General features: G+C 39.5%; 1 protein-coding gene and 1 long non-coding RNA gene across 5 annotated transcripts in view; one reads left to right on the top strand and one right to left on the bottom strand.

Moving 5' to 3' along the window:
* LOC309698717 (receptor-type tyrosine-protein phosphatase U-like) overlaps nt 1-19,725 on the top strand; it is a 263,712-nt gene that overhangs the window by 45,258 nt on the left and 198,729 nt on the right. The gene's annotated exons all lie outside the window — the stretch shown is intronic.
* Nucleotides 1,426-5,577, bottom strand: LOC309698307. The gene is made up of 3 exons (XR_014274058.1): nt 5,494-5,577; nt 5,168-5,223; nt 1,426-1,474 (listed from the first exon to the last, which is right to left on the bottom strand). It is a non-coding gene; the product is annotated as an uncharacterized lncRNA (long non-coding RNA).

Genomic DNA, 19,725 nt, shown 5'->3' with positions numbered 1-19,725 from the left:
CCCCTACACTTCCCAGTCAAAACATTTCATTTTGTCTTGGGAGAGCAGAGAGCTTTGCTCTGTAAATCTCATCACAGGACATTTTATCCTGAAATGAGAAATGCCTTTGAAAGAGCCTGCTCATGCAAAACGGCTGTGATCAGACAGGAGTGCATTATAATTTTAAAATCACAAGTATTTTGTCTTTAATGGGATCAAGTGACAGACATATGTACTGAGACCATCACCAATATGATGTGGAGAAATCCAGTTAAATGGATTATTCCAAAGTATTGCTCTTTTGCTCTTGAGCTAGACGAAAGTTTCAGCACTTTTTGGAATACCGCTGCATGTTTGCCAGCTGAAATGCATTTATTTCTGTTTATATTTGCAGCAAGTATCCTACTTCAATTCTGTCTTTCCTGTGCTCATTAAATTTGCCATTTAATGTCATTTAATAGCAGCCCAGAGAGGGGGGGGAAAGCAGTTAATGATTGTTTTCACAATCAGAAGACAGATTGTGCTGATATGAGGAAAAAATATAAAGAACAGCCTGGAGGCTTATGTTTATCTCACTCCATCCATTATGTTACTGCATCATTTTCCACAAAAATGGAAGTTCAAAGTATTTTCACTTGCACAGAGTCAGATGTGAGAAGTGCAATGAAAGCCTGATAAAGTAAACACTTCCTTGTTCTCTTTTCATGCCTATTTGTACAGAAACTCGCTTTTACAAAACCGCTCTTTTTTCCATCCCCTTTGCTTTTGAATGAAGCCAAGAACACGGTCAATGGCTTCAGTGGAACCACTGCTGGGAGGGTTGGTGGGCTGATTAGCCTTTGTGCTAATGTGCTTTTTCATTACTCTCCAAGATTATCTAAAGCAGCTCTTCTCCAAGCACACGTGTTTCTTGTCCCATGTGTCACCCGTTCATTTGCAAATACAATAGAGGCCTCTCTTCACACTGTGGACACACTCACTTATGCCATATTTGACTGCCATGAGTTTATGCCTTTGGGCACTCACTGAGAGATTAGCAAGACACCAAGCAGAACAAGAGCTTTTGTGGATAATGAAGATGAAATTCGTGGAAGAAAGAAGGAAACAAGGGAATCTGCTATTGAAGGAAAAGCTAAACACCACCAATGGTGATTATGAACACCGGGGGGAGAGAGGAGTAGTGGAAAGACTTGGAGTTATTTTTCGTAGAACCCAGGACCAAAGCAATGTTGAAAGCTACCCAGTTCCTTTTCACCCTAGCTCACTCCTTCAATGGTTCAGCGTGCCTGGCTGCTTGTCCTCCCCATGATCTGCTCTTGAAGCCACACTCTACCACACAGAGAGCTGATGGTCATTATCGCCCATGAGTGCTCCGCAGGGTTTCGTGAGTCCTTTCTAACCATCTCCATGCATCAGTGTTTCAGTAATGCTTGGTTCTCATAGCTTCTCTGACTCCGAAGTTCCCTGGAGCTTTTCTGATGATGCACAGCTCTTTCTGAAAAAAACAAAACAAAACCCATACACATTGATGTGTTTTCAGGACAATGACATGTAATGGCTTAAGTTATTGATGTTAGCTGATGCTGTTAAAGCAAGCGGATAATAGTGTTATCATTTTCCTCAGCTATATTATTTTTGTTGTCACAGTAGCAAGTATCTACTATACAAAGCTAAAGTAGTATAGGAAAATTTGGTTAATGAGTTTCATGAATCAATTTATGTTTTGGACATACCCTGAATTTAGCTTAGTGCGGATCAAACTTGTTGTCAATTAGGTTCACTGATAAAGGCAACAGATTTTGTTTGACCTTATTTCATATATGATTAGATTTTTATCATCACAGATACTAACGCTAAACATGGACAAAGTTTCAAATGACAATTAACTTAACAAAAGTCAAACATCAAATTTGAAAACTCAAAAACATTTCTCCCAAAACTTAAAAAAATTAAGTACGGCTACATTTGAAAAGAAGTACATTTCTTTAGTTCAGCAGTATTTTCGTGGCCTCCATCAATAACATACTGCACTGTCAATATTCAAGAAATATTAAAATAAATCATTTTAAAAAGAATATCAAATGCCCAGCGTGATTTGTACTTTTGAATATCTCAATAGCAGATTTGATTAATTACACTGTAAATTTCTTAAATGTACATATAGCACTGGTTCTGTTATTTGCTTGGTATTTTTAACATTTATATTGAAAATAATAATCAGAAATAATAAGAAATAATAGATAATCAAAAATGTCTTTTAATCCAGTTATTGCAACCAAAAAATTCAATAAAATAACAACAAAAAACAAAACAAGATACTGTGCTTTTATACAGTGACTCAGACTCCTGATTCTACCAGCATCCAGACTACTGTACTGTGAATGAATACAGTGTTATTCAGTCTCTTGTAGGGGTGCAACGATATTCGTATTGATATTGAACCGTTCGATACAGTGCTTTCGGTTCGGTACGCATATGTATCGAACAATACAACATTTGTAATTTATTTTATCAATTTTCCTTCTGACGATGCTGTCTGTGTGGAGCGCTCAGTGAATCTGTGTTCGACTACTCCGCCTAGGCTGCACTGTCGAGCGCAGATCCACTGAGCGCTCCACACAGACAGCATCGTCAGAAGGAAGAGCGCAGGGCAAGCTAGCGAGACAGAAGTTAAGCTCTCCTTGCAACAGGCAAATTGACCCTCATTCAGATCTGGCGTTTGGAATTATTTTGGTTTTCATGTGAGGTATGACCCTGAAGGTAAGCGAGTCATGGACTAAAGTAAAACAGTATGTTGGATGTGCCATGCAATGCTCAATTACATTGGTGTGAACTAGTGTGTTAGCGCAGTTAGCTCGTTAACGTGTTGGCCGTCTAGCCCCATGCACGGAGCGATCGGCGGTAGCTCGTTAACGGAGATTTGCCGTGTTGTGGCGTTAAGGTCATTTCAACGAGATTAATCTGAAAGCACTAGTGGGAACACAACGAATATGACTGCACATTTACACCGACATCATCCTAGTGCAAAGACAAAAACAACAAGCATGCTACTAACTTTAGCCGAGTCATTTAGACAGCTGTTAGCACATGATTCTCCTTATGCTGCTGAGAATATAGCCCAGAAGAAGCGGATAGTATAGCTTTTATTTTGGAAAGAGCCATTTCTCTGTAATAAACTCTCTTTTCCAAAAATGAGTGATTCCTCAATCAGATACAGGGCTTGCAATATCGCTAGCCCGACGTCCCGGAGCTAGCGATTTTTTCAGTCGGGCTACCAAAATCTATCTCTTCCCTGCCCGTCGGGCTATTGTAGGAAGGAAAAATATATGTCAATGCTTTTGCATTCTTTCAGAAATGTAGCTGGGTAATTATGTCATTGGCATCGGTGAGCCACTGTCAATATGTGACATATTGAAGTCGCGTTTGAATTTGCGCTTGTTTTTTTGCTTTCACTTTGCAATCGTGCGAACTGTGTATAGAGAGCGACAGCACTGATCTGTGAGTGATGATAATTTGTGCACCAATTCCTCTGACATCGTCTTATTAATCGTTAGCTTACTATGCAAACATGACAAGTGAAATCTCCCGCAGCTTAAACACGTGAGAGGTTGATCGCGCAGAGAATCGCTGAGCTTATGTGAGTGAGCGTGTAAAAGCATTTCAGTTCTGCTGAGCCAAATAAGACAGGTCAGGGTGAAGAAGTGACAGCCAAATAAAAGCTTACCACAAAACGGAGAAGTTATGACAAATCAGACTATAAGGCAAAAAGAAAGTGCAGCTTTATGGTTTCATGGACAAAATAATTTCTGTGGCTGCAATATGATGAGCTAAATAACCAGGGCTGCACATAAGTGGTCCGCAGGTGTGCATTCGCTGTCAAAATAAAAAATGCGCACAAGGGTTAGGGTTAAATTTAAAAACTGTACTTTTGAGTTAAAATATATATTTATAATTTTAATAAATGACAAATTAAAAATGCATGAACATTTTTTTTGTATCGAAAAAATATCGAACCGTGACACCAAAGTATCGAACCGAACCGAACCGTGAATTTTGTGTATCGTTGCACCCCTAGTCTCTTGGTATTAACTGCAGTAGTACATATAGTGCATAGATCACTCAAACATTACCAAAACGCTCATCAGCAGTTTTTGGGAGACCTCCACAGAGGTTTCACAGGCTGGTAATGAACTGGGTCGTTGTCATGGATTGCTATAACCAGAGTCGCTGCCTCAGCTCAGATCTGGTTAAACAGACTTTTCCTGAATGAACGAGACAGAGTGATCACAAACTAATCCACTAACTCACAAGATGATTTTATGACAAATCATCTCCCCAATTCATCATCATTATCTTCAACAGAAAGGCGGTTTATACTAGTTCTGGTTCTGGAAATTGTCATATAATACTTTTATCTCTTTAACCGTCACCCAACAATTTTTGATGTGTAGGAATTATGTTTGTTATGTTTGAAAGCTTGGATTATTTTAGTTACAACTCTGTATCTTTGTAGCTGTTCTGAGTGCAAACTACATATGGGTATACCTGATAATATGTGTTCTAGACAATAGCTAGTTCTGAGGCTACTGAACCCAAGTGACCAATAGAGAGATGGTTATGTGCAGAGGAGGGATAGTGGATATAGTGGACAAAGGATGCTTAACATTGAGTTGAACGGCAAGAGAAAAGAAGGAGGAAAGCAATCATTTTAAACCAAGTGGGCTAGTTCTAGAATTGAAAATCACAGTGTGACATTCATGTTGAATCACTTTCTATTCCCAAGTTTTACATTTGAGCCAAAACCTTTGCTGTCTTATCTGTATTGGGAGCCTTGTACTTAAAAAAAGTAATCAGTTGAATAAGACAGCTGTCAAATTTGACGTAGAATGTGCTGGTCGTGCTCTGTTGGAGGTTGAAACTCTGAGTACTCCTACATTTGGGAGGGAGAAATAAAGAGTTCAATACAGCAAAACTGCTCATGGTCAGTTCTAATTTAATTGAAGTATAATGAAGTGATAATTATGGCTCTTCTCCATACACTGACATTTGTTTCTAGTAATATTAGATGTTTTATTCTAACTTTCAAAAGGCTGACGTACAGCAACATATTCATCTCAAAAGGTTCAACCATTTTTCTACATGATCCTATGACACATGGTCTTCGCTTCTACCAGCTCATGTCACTTACCCAACAATTAATCCTTTCTTTTTTCATCAGTTCTGAAATCTTCATTAACGTCATCCCTTTTAAATGAGAAAGACTTTGTCATATTGTCTCTACAATTCAAAGCATTGTATCAAAAAAAGGCAAAAAAAATCAAATATCTCAGAATAACACACTGTCTGTAGTTTAAGAACATAGCAGTCTGTCTCAGGTACCGAGGTGAACGCCGCTTATTAGCTGCTAGCTTATAAACTGTTAGCTAACAGTACCACTGAAGGAGAATTGCTTTGTTGACATTTCACTAAAATGACTTGAAAAATGGGAAATCTAAAGAAAATTAGAATACTTACTCTGATACAGGCAATGCTGGTAACAGTCTACAGTGACACCTTACACCCGGTGTTTCTCTCTTTTTAATGAGTCTTCAGTCCCGGTCACATTTCAAAACCAAACAACTGCAGAGAAGTGGGCAGGCGTCCATATTTATCAGGAAATGACCTCAATAATGAAGTCTTTATTAGAAGAAAAAAAACTATTAAAATCTAGATAAAAAGGTCAGTTGACTGTCATTAAAACTTACAGCTTATGCAGATTTTTTAAATGAACAATAGTATTTTTTATTTTCAGGAATCAAAACCTTCTAAACATGTCTGCCACATAATTTAAATATATGAGTAAAATTAAATGAGTAAAATCAATTTAATTAGCTGGTACTTAATATTCAAAATAGTTGAAGTTGATCAAAAATAAAAAGTTGAACTTACTCAAATGGAAGAAAATGTTTGATAAAAAACAGTTCTGTTGTCTCAAGTAGAAAAGTAGTTTGAGCGTTTGTTTACAGTGCAGTAATCTTGATGAGCCAGAAGCTCAGGCCACAGACTCCACTAAAAGATCAGTTCCCAAATTTTTTTTGTACTCTTTACGATGATTACTTCAAACACGCAGCTCTGGCTGTGAACACAGCAGCCTCACCTGCCTTCTGTTGAAACCCCATGATTGTAAGGAGCAGCAAAAGAGAATCAAGTTGGCTTAAAGAGGCATGGCCTTAATGGAGGAAGAGCTAAAACAGTGTGTTACACACAGTGGACAAAGGCTCAGAATAAGAAAAATATGGATTATTTTTTAACTGGAATTTGACATTGAGTATAATGGGCCCTTTAGGCCGTCATTGGACTAATTGCTTTTTCATTTAAGAGAGCGCTGCTTTGTGTCACAAAGCCAGATGAAAAAGGCAACGAGGGGAGTGGACTAATTTAAAAATTTGGACCCAGGCAAACAAACCATGCATCAACTGAGACTTGGTTTGGGAGACAAAACTGATTTCAGCTTGTGTCACTGGGATTGAAGCAATCAGGGAAAGCAGTGGTATCTGTAAAACTGACATGTAATATGTTTTACATGTCGCACCTCATTCAGTCAACTAGATAAAATGAGTTGCTACCTACAAGAGAGGCCAAAGCAATGGTCAATGCACCCAAATCCCCAAAACATTTTCTGTGTGGTCCCACACAATTACTCAGATGATGGCATTATCAGCAAATGTATCTATCCATCTTCACACCGTAGTTGTAATTACCACTATAAAGCGAATGTTTTCTTAGTCGTTAGCTTGATACAATGTTAATACTCTGTATGGAGTATGAGAGTTATTCTCTCTGTGTTCTGCCTGCTGACATAGCTGGCCTGATCAGTGGAAGACATATGGATTTTTCAGTTCATGACATTTTTCTTATACTGCCTGCTGAGGGAGTTTGCTGGCAGCACGCCCACTACCTCACCTTGAAAGGACGCAGTGTCTTCAAATGCGCACCAGTATCAGCTGATGTATCATGACCCAATTTTTTTATCAGTTGTGACAAACTTGAAATGATAACTCTATAAAATCATTACAGTTTGATGACATTAAACGGCCACTGGCAGCAAGCGACGTTCTCTGGAAGCCTGAACCACACAATGACCTCACTTTCAAACAAATTATTGCGGTCTGTTGACCCCAGAACTAAAGGTTATGTGGTGTGAACATGCTGTGATTGAAGATTAGCTTAAGCTTACACCGTTTTTCTTCTGTTTTCTCACTTTGTTATGTGAAAGTATCTCGTGTTGAAAAGGTCAGATGCCAAATTGTACATTTTAAAGAGCAAAACGAAATGTCTTCTTGGCCACCTTGCCTGGATGCAATGTAAAGTACTGACAGCTGTTTGAGAGCGATGTTAAATGAAGAATGGATCTGGGCTGTCAGGGGGTCTCACCGGGAGAGAGAGAGCTTTAAAATATTATCTGAACAGCGACTTAAGTGTCATAATGGCCATTAACACATCACAAGATTGCATTCCTTGCTTAATGTTCCAAAGACATTAGGCATAGGCCTATGCACATGGTTGCCAATGTGTACTATATCCCCATCCACATAAAGGTGTACACACACACACACACACACACACACACACACACACACACACACACACACACACGGGTTCTAGTTAGCCTCCACCAAGTCCCAGTTGCTCTCTATAGCTCAGCCCAGATGGCCATGTGGGCTGGGGGCACTGGTTTCTATATTGTCCACTATTAATATGCAACACTAATTCCCATCCCTTGTAATACTTTGCCCTTGCTCTACACTCATTTAACTCTTCCCCAGTGACCTGACAGGCCTATATATCAGATCTGCACTTTTGCATGAGTTAAGCACCTAATTATCAGCTTATACTGCCCCCTGATGGAGGCTATTATCTGCCATACGGGAGGGTTGTGCAGCACGCCAGAAAAGGGGCAGTGCTGACATTGTCGTTTTGCTGTTGTGGTTTCTGAGGGCCCTTGTGAAGGTGTCAAGGCCAGCCCACTGAACACAAGAGAGGAAGTCGAGCTGGCCCCTGGCTGTGGTAATTACAGGCCCTGCTACAGAAGCTATATCTGAGACATAGTTTTCTTTTATTTTGTTCCGTTTGTGTGTGTCTGGAGCCTGGCTGCAATCTATGTAGTGCTAAAAAGGGGTTATGATGCTGCCTGGAAGGGAACATGAGAGTTAAAAATATTAAGTAATTTAGCACGAATGTTTGTAATATTTGGATGTTTCAGGCTTTAAGTAACATGCAAGCTAATTTTGAACATTTACACCAGAATATGGGGAGGCTGTGGTTTGATCCATGGCTCCTCTAGTCCCCATGTCCTCGGTCACATATTGACCTCTAAATTGTCCCTGAGGTGTGGATCTGACTGTGTGTGTAGGATTGTTCAAAGAACTCAATCAAAGCACTATATGAATGGGTCAATATGGTAAAAAGTACTTTAGTTAAAGTAGAAAGGTGCAATAATAGTATCAACAATGAAACCACTGTGCAGCACTACCTCGTACTGCCAACCACGCCACACCCAAAGATGCTCAGCTGGAACTGATCAGAGAATTTTGGAAACTGGTTCAGTGCCTTGGTGTTCTTGGAGCTTTGCATTATAAAGAGATGATCCATATTTTAGATAGTGTTACCGATCAGTGTATTTCTTTTGTGGCTCTTGAGCAATGAGATGCTTAAAATGACTGCTTCACACTGCTACACACTTTGTCAAGATACCAGAGGGTTCAGAACCAGAACGCCTTTTTATTTATTTATTTTTTCAAAATGTCATCCTAAATATTTTAGTTTCTCAATTTCTGTACAACGTGACGGATTTATTGTGACCATGTGGAGTTGTATGGGTAATGGATGTTTTTTTTCTTGCCCAAGCATCAGCTGAAAAAAATTATTTCCAAGGTAAACGCAAACCAGCAGACTGCAGTCTGTTTTCTACTGATTTGATGATCCATTTAAAGTGAAATTGGCTACCTCTTCTTTGTTGGTGTGTTATAGATTTACCATTGTGTTGAACTATCATCATCAGTCCTAGATGAGGCTCTTTATAGAATATCTCTGTGTAGAATAGTTTAATGTGAACTGTTGTGTTTTTCGAAAGGTGCAATAAAGCTATCTTGCACTAGCTTGTATTAGCTAGTGTGCTTTGTGTAATCGTTTTACAGTTTCCACACAGTGTTGGATAAAAATGCTCAAACAGAAGCTTTTACACTGAGCTGCATAAGCGCCGTATATAAGCATCCAGTTCTGATGAAATTCTGTGTTATTGGGCAGTTATTAGTTTACTTGCTACAATCGTGTTAGAGCGGATTTCATATTTTCCAGTTTCAGAAATTACATTAGGCCTTTGAACCATCATTCTAGGTACAGGACCATGATTTGATCCTTCTCACGTCAGTGTGGACTGTCATTGTGGGAAAGCTTGAAACTTGAAAAAAATCTGGGGACTGTAATTTTACGCACCTTCTCCTTTCTTTATTGAGCTCGTGGCCAATACATAGTGGCTGCTTTGCACAATACCACAGATATTCTGCCCATCCTGACCTTCCCTGCTCAATACAATCTTGTAGCCTCAACCTTCGAACCTCTCCTGTTTTCCCCATGTTTTTAGAGCAGTTATATGATGCTGCCTTTGTGCGACCCACCTCCTTGTGTTGAAGAGAACATTTTCACCTCGGTGAAATCTGTATTTTTCCTCCAGTGTCAAACCCAAATAAAACAACTTGTGAAAGAAGAAGAAGCTCTGCTTGCGACTGAAAAGAAATGCAATAAATAACACCGTTGCTCAGCCAGTTTGACGGCCTTTTAGTCTGATTTGACCTAAAGCTTATGGTGAGTATATGAAAAATATTGCTGTGTGAGGCATTTAATTGACTTGTGCTGCTGGTGATTTTGTAATGATTCCATAGTTACTTGTCAACACAGTTGTCTATGTTAAAATACTCCAAGTGAAAGGTTTTCAGAGCAAAAGGCATGAAACTAGAGTTTAATGATATTTAATTCATATATAGTTTAGATATACAGGCTGGGACAAGTTGCTACCCTGTGAGTATTCTGCATCCCTGCTTCACGGTTAGGTTTGTCAGTGGCAAAAATGCTCAGCACAAGACTTCAAAGATTACATTTTCTAGCCAGTGATTGATATCATGGTGAGTATGTCCATATGCAGTCTGTGGCTGAGTAACAGGCTCTTGTTGAATAATGTGCAGCATTTAGATGCTTTTTCATGAGAAAGAAAAGTTTCTACTTCTACCTTATGCACAGAATTCAAAGTTACTCTGACAAACTGCAGGCACTTTTTGCTTTTGGTGGATGCAACTAGCTGACAGAGCTGATAAAATACTTCTAAAAACTCAAGAGCAGCTATTTGTACATTTTGGACGTTTGGGTAGGATTTTCCTATCATAATAAAGGACAGCATTCTCATGGCTAAGCCTCTTATTACAAGTGCTCATTTAAATGTGTATGTGCTAAAGGAAGCGCTCCTTATAATGTCATGTAAAGCTTCTTGTTACTCCATAACATTTTCTGTTCCCATGTCTTAGAGTTCTTACATCTGCAGCTGAATGGCATAACCTTTTGCCGCTACAAGAAAGATGCTTGATACATCCTTGGTAAAGCGTGAAAAAAAAAAAAAAGTAGAACGTGAGCGCAAAGACAAAACTGCTTAGAAAAGTGACTAAATGATGCTACCGGAAGGAAAGGATCAAGTGTTCCACAGGGCATCAGAATCAAAGCCCTCTTTTCTCTCCTCTGCATAGTGAGAGGGGAGGTGTGAGCTGTAATTAAGTCGAAGCAAAAGACAGTGCGACTATCTCTGAGGAGCACTGATCTCTTTCATAAAGAGGCTCTCATCGCTGTGGTTGCTATTATGTCAGTTTAGCATATTGTTTGTGTGTGCAAATGAGTGTATCTGTGGATTTTTTTTTATCATGTGCTATTGTTACAACAGCTTTTTTGGGGGGCTTGTATATTTTCCTTAACGATTTAACAGTTGTTGTTTTTTTTAGCACAGCAGCATTTCTGCATATTTGTGATCATTTTAACCTGACAATGGTGCCAGGTGTTTTTTGATCTGTAATCAAGGCTGAATTATTTGGCCTAGATTCAACAGAGTCCTGGAAGTTCCCTACTCAAATCCTCCTATTCATGATTCCTTCTGGCATTAGTAACACTTACACATTGTACAAAAGGGATAGGGCTGGTAATTGTTTGAAATTATTTCCAATACAATACACATTAACTTGTTAGAAATATGAATTTGATTGGCCAGTAAAAAACACAATGCATCACACAAATGTATTAGTAATGGGTGCATTTCCATCTAGCTTGTAGCTTGTTCGAGTTAGCATTTAAGCTAGCATAATGTAACCCTGGCAATAAAAAGGCAACTTGGTGTTGAGTTTCATCATGACAAACCAAATCTCCTTCCAGTTCTCTCCAAAAATCAAATGCCTTGCTGGTGTTGTAGTTGTTATAACTTTGGGCATGTTGAGATTTGTCCAGAAAGCCTTCACTTGTGTAGTTGGGTGTAGTGTTCTAAATAATTCCTTTGGCTAATATTAGCTAACTTTACCACAGTTGCGAAAACAGATGATCTGCTAGCTACCCCATTTAGCTACATTGTGGCTACATTGTGCTACATTTCCTCTGTACACCACCACAGTGGATTGTAAATCAAGCAATCAATTTGAGATTCAAGTACATGCTTTCAGCTTTATTTCAAAGAGCTTTAAGGCAATTTTGCAGGAACTGTTTAAAAATTACAGCCATTTTTATACATGTCAGTGATTAGTGGGCTTCTTTGATTAATGTCAAGTGGTGCTGTGCTCTTATGACGCTACAAGGGTGGCGGAGAATTGAGGATTGGGAGGGAGCATATCCTGTCACACCCTCTGAATGTCCATGGAAATTATAAACAGGACAAAAAAACTGACATAGCTTACAGGTCAGAAAAATTGAACCAATGCAGAAGTGCCTTAAATCTGATTTCTAATTGAAGGCCATCAGGCAATAGCAGTGGTTGCAAAAAGAGGTGTTATCGAAGTCCATTTAAAAACACATTTCTGACTTTACCTCTTTAAATCCTTCCCAGCTGAATTTATGAGCTCTGTGAATTTATGAACTCTTGTGTCACATTGAATAAAAAAATCTGCTTTTTTTGTCACAAAGTACTTACACACAATAATGTCATAATATTCATTGTTGACTCTGACTTTTTGCTAACAGTTTTACTAGTGTGGGCCGCACAGTAAATATTGCTTATACTTAAGAAAAGGGTTTGAATTCTTAATATTTCCTCCTCCACTGATCACCTTAATGAACTGTAAAAGTAATCTGTGAAAATGCTGGTGCAGAAGTTTTTTTTTGTAAGGTCTTCAATTTTTAAGGAGCGTCAACACTCTTTGGACCTGATATGCGAAATTACTTGTGGGAGCATACTGTTTGTATAAATGGAAAGAGGTGTGCTCAGGTGTATTGTCTAGCCATGTGCCTATTGGGACAGAGATGGCAGAGAGCCTGTGCAGTGCGGGCCCTGTCTTAGTAATTGGGGTCAGGGCCCTGCAGCTGCTTGTAGAGCCCACGGGACGATCTGCAGCAGTGGCATTGGGGCCTGTGGATCTCTGAAGAGAGAGGAGGAGGAGGGGGGAGTTGTCATCTAAATCCCTGCATTTCTTCGCTTGGTATTCTGGGCACATTTCCTTTTCTACTTTATTTTTCTTTTTTGGGTACAGTGTTTAATAAATAAATAAATAGTAAAAAAAAAAAAAAATCCTGCTATTGTGGCCAACCACCCGCTGTGATTAGCAGGCCTGGGCGCATAAAATATTCTGCAGCCAGTATTAAAAAAAGCAACCTGCCAAAAAATAAAAATAATCTTCCAAATCAGTGCTGGTGCAGTAGAAATCTTTGTTCATTTGTCGTTTCACATGACTGAGTTCACCCTCCTCAAAACCGGTGCGAGTGTTTATTTTTATCATTTGATTGTATGGAAATCAACATCGGAGCCGTCGGGCGGTTGGCTGTTGTAACATCGTGCACCATCTTGTGTAAATAAATCTATGCATGTGATGACATAAGTGCAAACAGCATTCAGCGGATAGATGCAGGCTATGTTTGCAGCCACTGCAGTTGAAGTCTTAAAGATTAGGTGGGTTTGATTCTCAAGTGGAGCCACGCCTTCTCTGAACAGTGTTACATTCTTACCATTGATTAAAATGCACCTTCTAATTGGCGTGGAAGAATCCAAGCACAAAGCAGGAACACATCACTAATACACAGATATGTAAAGCATTCAACGAATGCATTTAGGTCGCTCTTTAAATGAATATTCTTGGTGCGGGGCACGAAAAAGATTTGACATTACCACTTAAAGCAGCTTTACACTCGAAGGGGAAACAGTGTCTCCTCCAGCGCTCCAGATTAAATTTTCATATGTAACAGTATGTGAGAGTATGTGTCATTTTCCTCCCTTTCTCCATCAGTTTAAACGAGCCAGCGCTGTAATGCAGGTGCTGAAGTATAAGCCCTCCGTCTTCTTAATTAGCGCGATTTGAGCCTCATCGGACAAGGTCTGTTTTTATTCATCAACCTCTATTCATGCAACCCTCTCCTCATGTCATCTCTAACAATGGCATTAACAGACTAAGCAGTTCCGATAGGTTTTAGGGCGCAGCTTCAGATTGCAGGAGATGGAGTTCTGTAACTGATGTCTCTGTGGAGAGTGTGGAGGAGAAGGACGGATTAAATAAGAAATGAAAGGAGTGCCTGGCCTAATGAAAAGTATCTGCTTTGTCCACAGTCTGTGCTTTGTCACTCTCTTCTCCTAAATAAACTGTTGGCAGAAAATTTATACAGCTTCTCCATGCTGACAAAGGATGTTGTATATCTCCCAGCCACAACCGTTTCTCCCTCTCTATCTATCTGTTTTTCTAGTCGGTTGTTGGTGCATCATGGGGCCATTCCTTTAATCTCGCAGTGCACGGGCCGTTTCGTCTGTGCTGCAGTGTCAGTTCAGGTTAGAGTGATTCTTCAGGAACAAAACGGTGGAAACATTATTCTTCTTTTTCTGCCCAGGAATTTAGCCAAATTTAAAGCACATTAGGTAATCAATGTCCTTTATCAACCTTTAACAGGAGCTGCAGTTCTTTTGTGCAAATCACTGAGCTGTGTGTATCAACAGCTCCTTCAGTCCTTGCAGGCAGACTATTCTTACTTTGTGCTATGGGGTTCAAAAAAATAGCCATTACCTTCTCAAAGATATTAGATGATCTAAGAAAGCCTTGGCTTCTCTGTGTTGCAGTTAGTGACCGGACCCATCATGGACCAGCAATGAAACAATTTCACACAACAGCATATGCCCTGCAGTGCCAATCTTGCCATCCGCTCCCAACCCAAGCAGGAAAAGTGCAGCACTCAGTTAGAGGGAAATTAGATTTTTGCCATTCATTGCTTTGCTCATCGTGACTTCAGTCCAGTGCTGTGAGTCATAATATGTTAGGTTGGAAGAAGAACTTTAGCAAAATATGGATGATGAAGTGCTTAAGAAATGTGGACGCGGCATCGAAGAGACATGGGTGGTCCTCATTTAATGGAGACTTCTGGCCTGGTTTGTCTCAGGCTGGGCAGCCATATCACCATTACCAGATAATTTGCTCTACATTTACTGTCTTGTAAAGGTCACAAGAGCGCAGCGGTTTAGCTCATCAGTCATAACGTGATTGGATGCCACTAGTCGATGCCTCCATCATGATAAATGATGATAAATGCACCTGTAGCTTCCTCAAGTATATTTTGATTGATCTCTTCTCTCATATGCAGCTTTATACAGCTTTGTGCTCTAAAGAAGTCACCCACTTGATTCTGCCACATGTATGCTTTTAGTTAATATACATTGACACACCCTTAGTGACTTATTTGCATGTCAATACAGCTACACAAGTCTTTAGATCTGTTAGGGGGTGGAAAGGCAAAGAAAAATGATTTCACTGTGTTGTATTTGTGTGATTTGCCTTTTAATTCTTTATTAGATTACTTGAAAACCATAAATGGCAGTGATAAGTCAGTCATCATCAACTTCGTCATCGTTATAGTGATGATAATGGGCCCTGTACACTCTACGAATTAAGTGTCTGTGAAGTTTCTCAGTCATCCAGGTCATCGTAGTCAAAGGAGCTTGCAAAGAAAAGCGTCTGGACTTCTTTAAGTTGCTTGAAGACATTTCACCTCTCATCCGAGAAGCTTCTTCAGTTCTAAGGGTCAAATGGTGGAGAGTCCCAGATATGAACCTAGTGGGAGAGACCCACCACAGAGGGACAAAAGGACCCCCTGATGATGGCTCAGGCGATTAGAGGATCATCAGGGGGTCCTTTTGTCCCTCTGTGGTGGGTCTCTCCCACTAGGTTCATATCTGGGACTCTCCACCATTTGACCCTTAGAACTGAAGAAGCTTCTCGGATGAGAGGTGAAACGTCTTCAAGCAACTTAAAGAAGTCCAGAGGCTTTTCTTTGCAAGCTCCTTTCTCTACGAATTAAGGGAATACTTTTTTGACAGTTTTTTTTAACTCTGCATTTGGTCAGGGACAGTGTCACTACAGCCTACAGAGACTGCACAAATAGTTCTACTCCCGCAGGATGGCTCATTAATATTTGCCATTGCCAGAAGCAGGACCGGTATCTGCTCCTTTGTGCAAGGAGGAACATGCTGAGCACTGCCAGAGCCCTACAAATGTACCTCCAGCAGGCACTAGTGTGACTCTAATGGGCCTCTAATGGGCCCTGTGCTCAGTGCCAGGCACCAGGGCAACATATTTGCTACAGAATTAGCTGGTCCACCACTGGTGCCCTGTGCTTTTCACATATGTGAGTATGTTCACCCTGAACACATGCAACAGACGTGAAAGTGTCTGGAGAAGTTGTTGAGAATGTTGACCGGTTTGGCTGTAGGTCAGTGGTGGTATTCATGGAGGGACACACAGACATTTATAGGAGCCCCCATGCTGTTTTGGTCTCTGTGATGCTGCCAGGTTGCAGCTCAGACTGTCCAGGAGGTCAGTGATGCCATGGTCCAGATCATCACCCACGATGTCACTGCTTTCTTAAGGTTTTGAAAAAGGAGTGATGAGCTTAAGCTCAATCTGTCTGAGAAACGAACATAGATACCAAGTAATGAGTGCTTTATTATCCTTTTTGACTTTAACAGGGACCTTGATTGCAAAATGAATAAAATGTTGTATTCAGTAACACTTACAACAAGTGATTGAGACATTAAACACATCAGGAAAGTGTTTGCTGAGATCATAAATCAGTGGAGCCAGAGGGTTTGTTTTGTTATAGAAAATCTCACTTGTTGCAACCAGAATAGGCACTGCTGGCTGTAGGTGCTTTAATACACTAATGCATTGGCTTGACTTTTGTGGCCTGAAAGCTGCATCCATCATAATAAGTTAATGTTTAGCCATATAATCTCTGTTCCATATTTATTATACGTAGGTACCACAGTCAGGAAATGTGGAAAAGTAGCTATGTGGTTACATTTTTTTCACTCCATATTCTCTAATCAAACTCAGTTCTTTCTCATTTGTCCTCCGTATTAGTTTCCTGAGGACAAATGTGCTACATCAGTGGGCTTGCAAGACTGATCCATTATTTTTCTTTTCAGTAGGAGGAACAGATGTCTTTGAAAAATGTATGGTGTTTTTAGAATTTTGGACTTGTCCAATTATATGGAGACTGACGGGTCTAACCACAAAAATTATAATATGTATGCAGAAGGACTTTATGCCAGTGGTCATACAGTATTAACTAAATGTTGTAGCTGCATTTTGTTGCAGCTACAAATTGCCAAAAAAGTAAAGTGTAAATTTTTCAATCAACAATTTAGAAACATAAAATAAAATCTTAAAAACAAAATGCTAACTCATCTGAATCTTAACACTTGGGGCCCTGAATGCGTTCAACATTCAACACATCACACAGCAATGAACTCGCAAAGCTGTAAATGACTCATTGTCATGGAATTAAAGATTATCTTAATACCAGGACTGTAACGTGCAACTTTTCATCTAGACACAGGAGAATAAGGTGGGACCGATTGGTGGATTTCATATAGTTTATGCTTGAGAAAACATGCTGGGACAAGTTGACCTGAAGATATACAAGACACCAAATGCATACTTCTACGTGATCATTTAACTGTCGTAATTAATATTCCATGTTTCAAACACAAGATCGTCAGGTTTATAGTTTTTTAATATTGCTCTACTTGTGGCTTTCTGAGATGCAATCTCTTCAAGCTCCGCTGTCAGACTTTTGAACTTCGACACTCAGAAGTATTTGTCAGGCAGTTCAATTTCAAGGTCTCCTTTAAATACAGGCATACAGTGACATCTCTAACAAGGATGGGTCATCATCCAGAGGTATGTCAGCGAAACACATGCAGTTTAAATTCCAATGGTGGCACTTTGAAAACAACTAAAACTGTGACTGTGTCCTCTTTGAACTCTCTCAGGGAGGGGAAGTGCAAGAGCTTGCCTCTCTGTACATCTTTGGTGAACACTGTCAACTTATGCTCAAACGCTAACACATCTTTCAGCATCTGCAGAGCTATTTTTCCTTTTCTCCGGAGACGTTTGTTCTGTGTGTTCGGTGTGTTTAGATAACTCCTCATGTCCACTGTGAAGCTTGTTTTTTTTCAGACAAGTTGGATCCCTTAGTTGCTGGTTGTTGCTTTTTTTTTCTTGGATTTGAAACCCATAGCTGGACAGCTATTTAGCCCATGTTTACGGCTATAATACACAATTTAGTTGACCATTTAGGTTACACATTTTTACAACTGCAGGAAAAAAATCATTTCTAAAAAATCCCGTCCGTATTGATATTCTTATAATTTATTTGTCGAACTCAAAGGAAGTCACAAGAGATACGCCAAAGAGCTGCGTATTCACGACCCCTGGATTGAGACATAAGAATTTTTTTTAAGTGGGATCACTTGTTAATTTAATTCTGTTTTCAAAAAGGTTGAATGTGCATGTGGGTGGGTGTGTGCTCAGGCTGTTATGCACTGAAACTATTGTCGTCATTTAAGTATAAAAAACCTTGGTTAAAGTGAATTTATATGCTGCCCTTGCTAGATTTTTATTTATTTAAGCTGGTAAATCTTCCTGGTAAAGTGTACTGAGTGTACAAAAATCCCAGAAACTGTTGAATTTACAAATACAGATTTGATCATTACCGTTCTGGACATAAAATGAAACCATTTTGTTCTCTGAGCCATTTGTCATAATTAAATTATTCACTCTCAAATTCTGGCCAAAAACAGGTCGCAGTGACCTTAATCTTTGACCATCCTTGAGCGCAAGAGGACAATTGTGCCAAATGTAATTATATCCCTTCCAAGCATTGTCTGATAGATCATATTTACCAAAAGTAGGATGGAAAGGGCTGACACAGAGGTACAAAAACACTCAAAGGCAACAAAACAAAGAGGAAAAAAGAAGAAATAGCACAAAAAATATCTTTATTGTTAATGTGTTTTATTCCCCCTAGCTTTTTAGTGTTTTAAAACTGGCACAAAGGTTGTTCTTTTCCCAGGTAATATTGAATGTCATGGGCTGACTGTGTAAAACAGCCAACACAGTTCGATTCTAAAACAATGCTTTCTTTCTGGATTGTGTCTCTCACACACTTCATTTCCCCTTTACTACAGTAACGCCAGTTTATTGGAGAATACCATGTGTATATGTGAAATATTCTAGTTAAAGGTATCATGCAGTGTTTCTAATTACCAGCTTTATTATCAAATGTTTAGTTTTCTTTGGCTCATGCACAAGAATGGACGTTACAGCATGCAGGTAGCATTAATGAAAATCTGGCATTGCTAGTGTGTAAAAAGACATCACGTTACAGAAAAGCTGAGAAAAAAAAGCAGCTCCAAGTGAACAATTCATGATATTTAACATTTAATAAGACGACACAGAAACAAAGTTCTATGAAAAGGTATAACAGATTTACACATATTGGGTGCCATGTTCTTTGGCATTGTTGTCAGAAACCTATGTCGATCAAACAGCTGACAAAGATGATTGTGTGTCTGTCATACTGTGTGCTTTCGTTTTCTTTGGCCCTCTCTTGCACTGCCTCCAATCTTCCTCGTTGAGGCCTGTGAGAATGCAGTTGCAGTGCTTGTAAGAGTCTCCTGCTGGATGAGTATTGATGAGCTGTATTGCCCCTGTCCCCCCACTAAACTTGTCAGGTCTGATACATTGCCTACAAATGCTTAAATGGAAGTGGCAGAGCAGTGGCATAGCTTGATCTGATAGTTTTGAATGATCAGAATGATTGTTTTGGTCAGGCTGAACTAGTCCAGATGACAACAATAGCGGATCCTTTTTTTCAGTTTCAGTTCCTTGAAACTGAAAAAAGAGCAGCAATTCAGTTAATCTGGAAAGACGGAGGCAACAGTGTTGTTTTAATGGGGGTTTCAGTTCTATTTAAAGTTCATGTTCTTCAAACGAGCAGTGAAGGGCAATCTCACAGTTTGGCAGCCATCCATACTAGCTGGGATTTATGTTGGTGAGAAAAAGTCGCCACTCTGCCCTGTGCTGTGTAATCACTGTTATCCATGTAAGAGTAATTGCAAATGAATGTCCTTGTTAAATCTGTATATAGATGATTTAAGTCTGAGAACTGCACAGCTTGGAACAGTGTGATCAATCGAAAACCTTCCACATTTCA

The sequence above is a fragment of the Aulonocara stuartgranti genome (assembly GCF_965226115.1).
Source record: "Aulonocara stuartgranti genome assembly, chromosome: 22".
In the NCBI taxonomy this organism is placed as follows: Eukaryota; Metazoa; Chordata; class Actinopteri; order Cichliformes; family Cichlidae; genus Aulonocara; species Aulonocara stuartgranti.
This window is presented reverse-complemented; position numbering and strand designations above follow the sequence as displayed.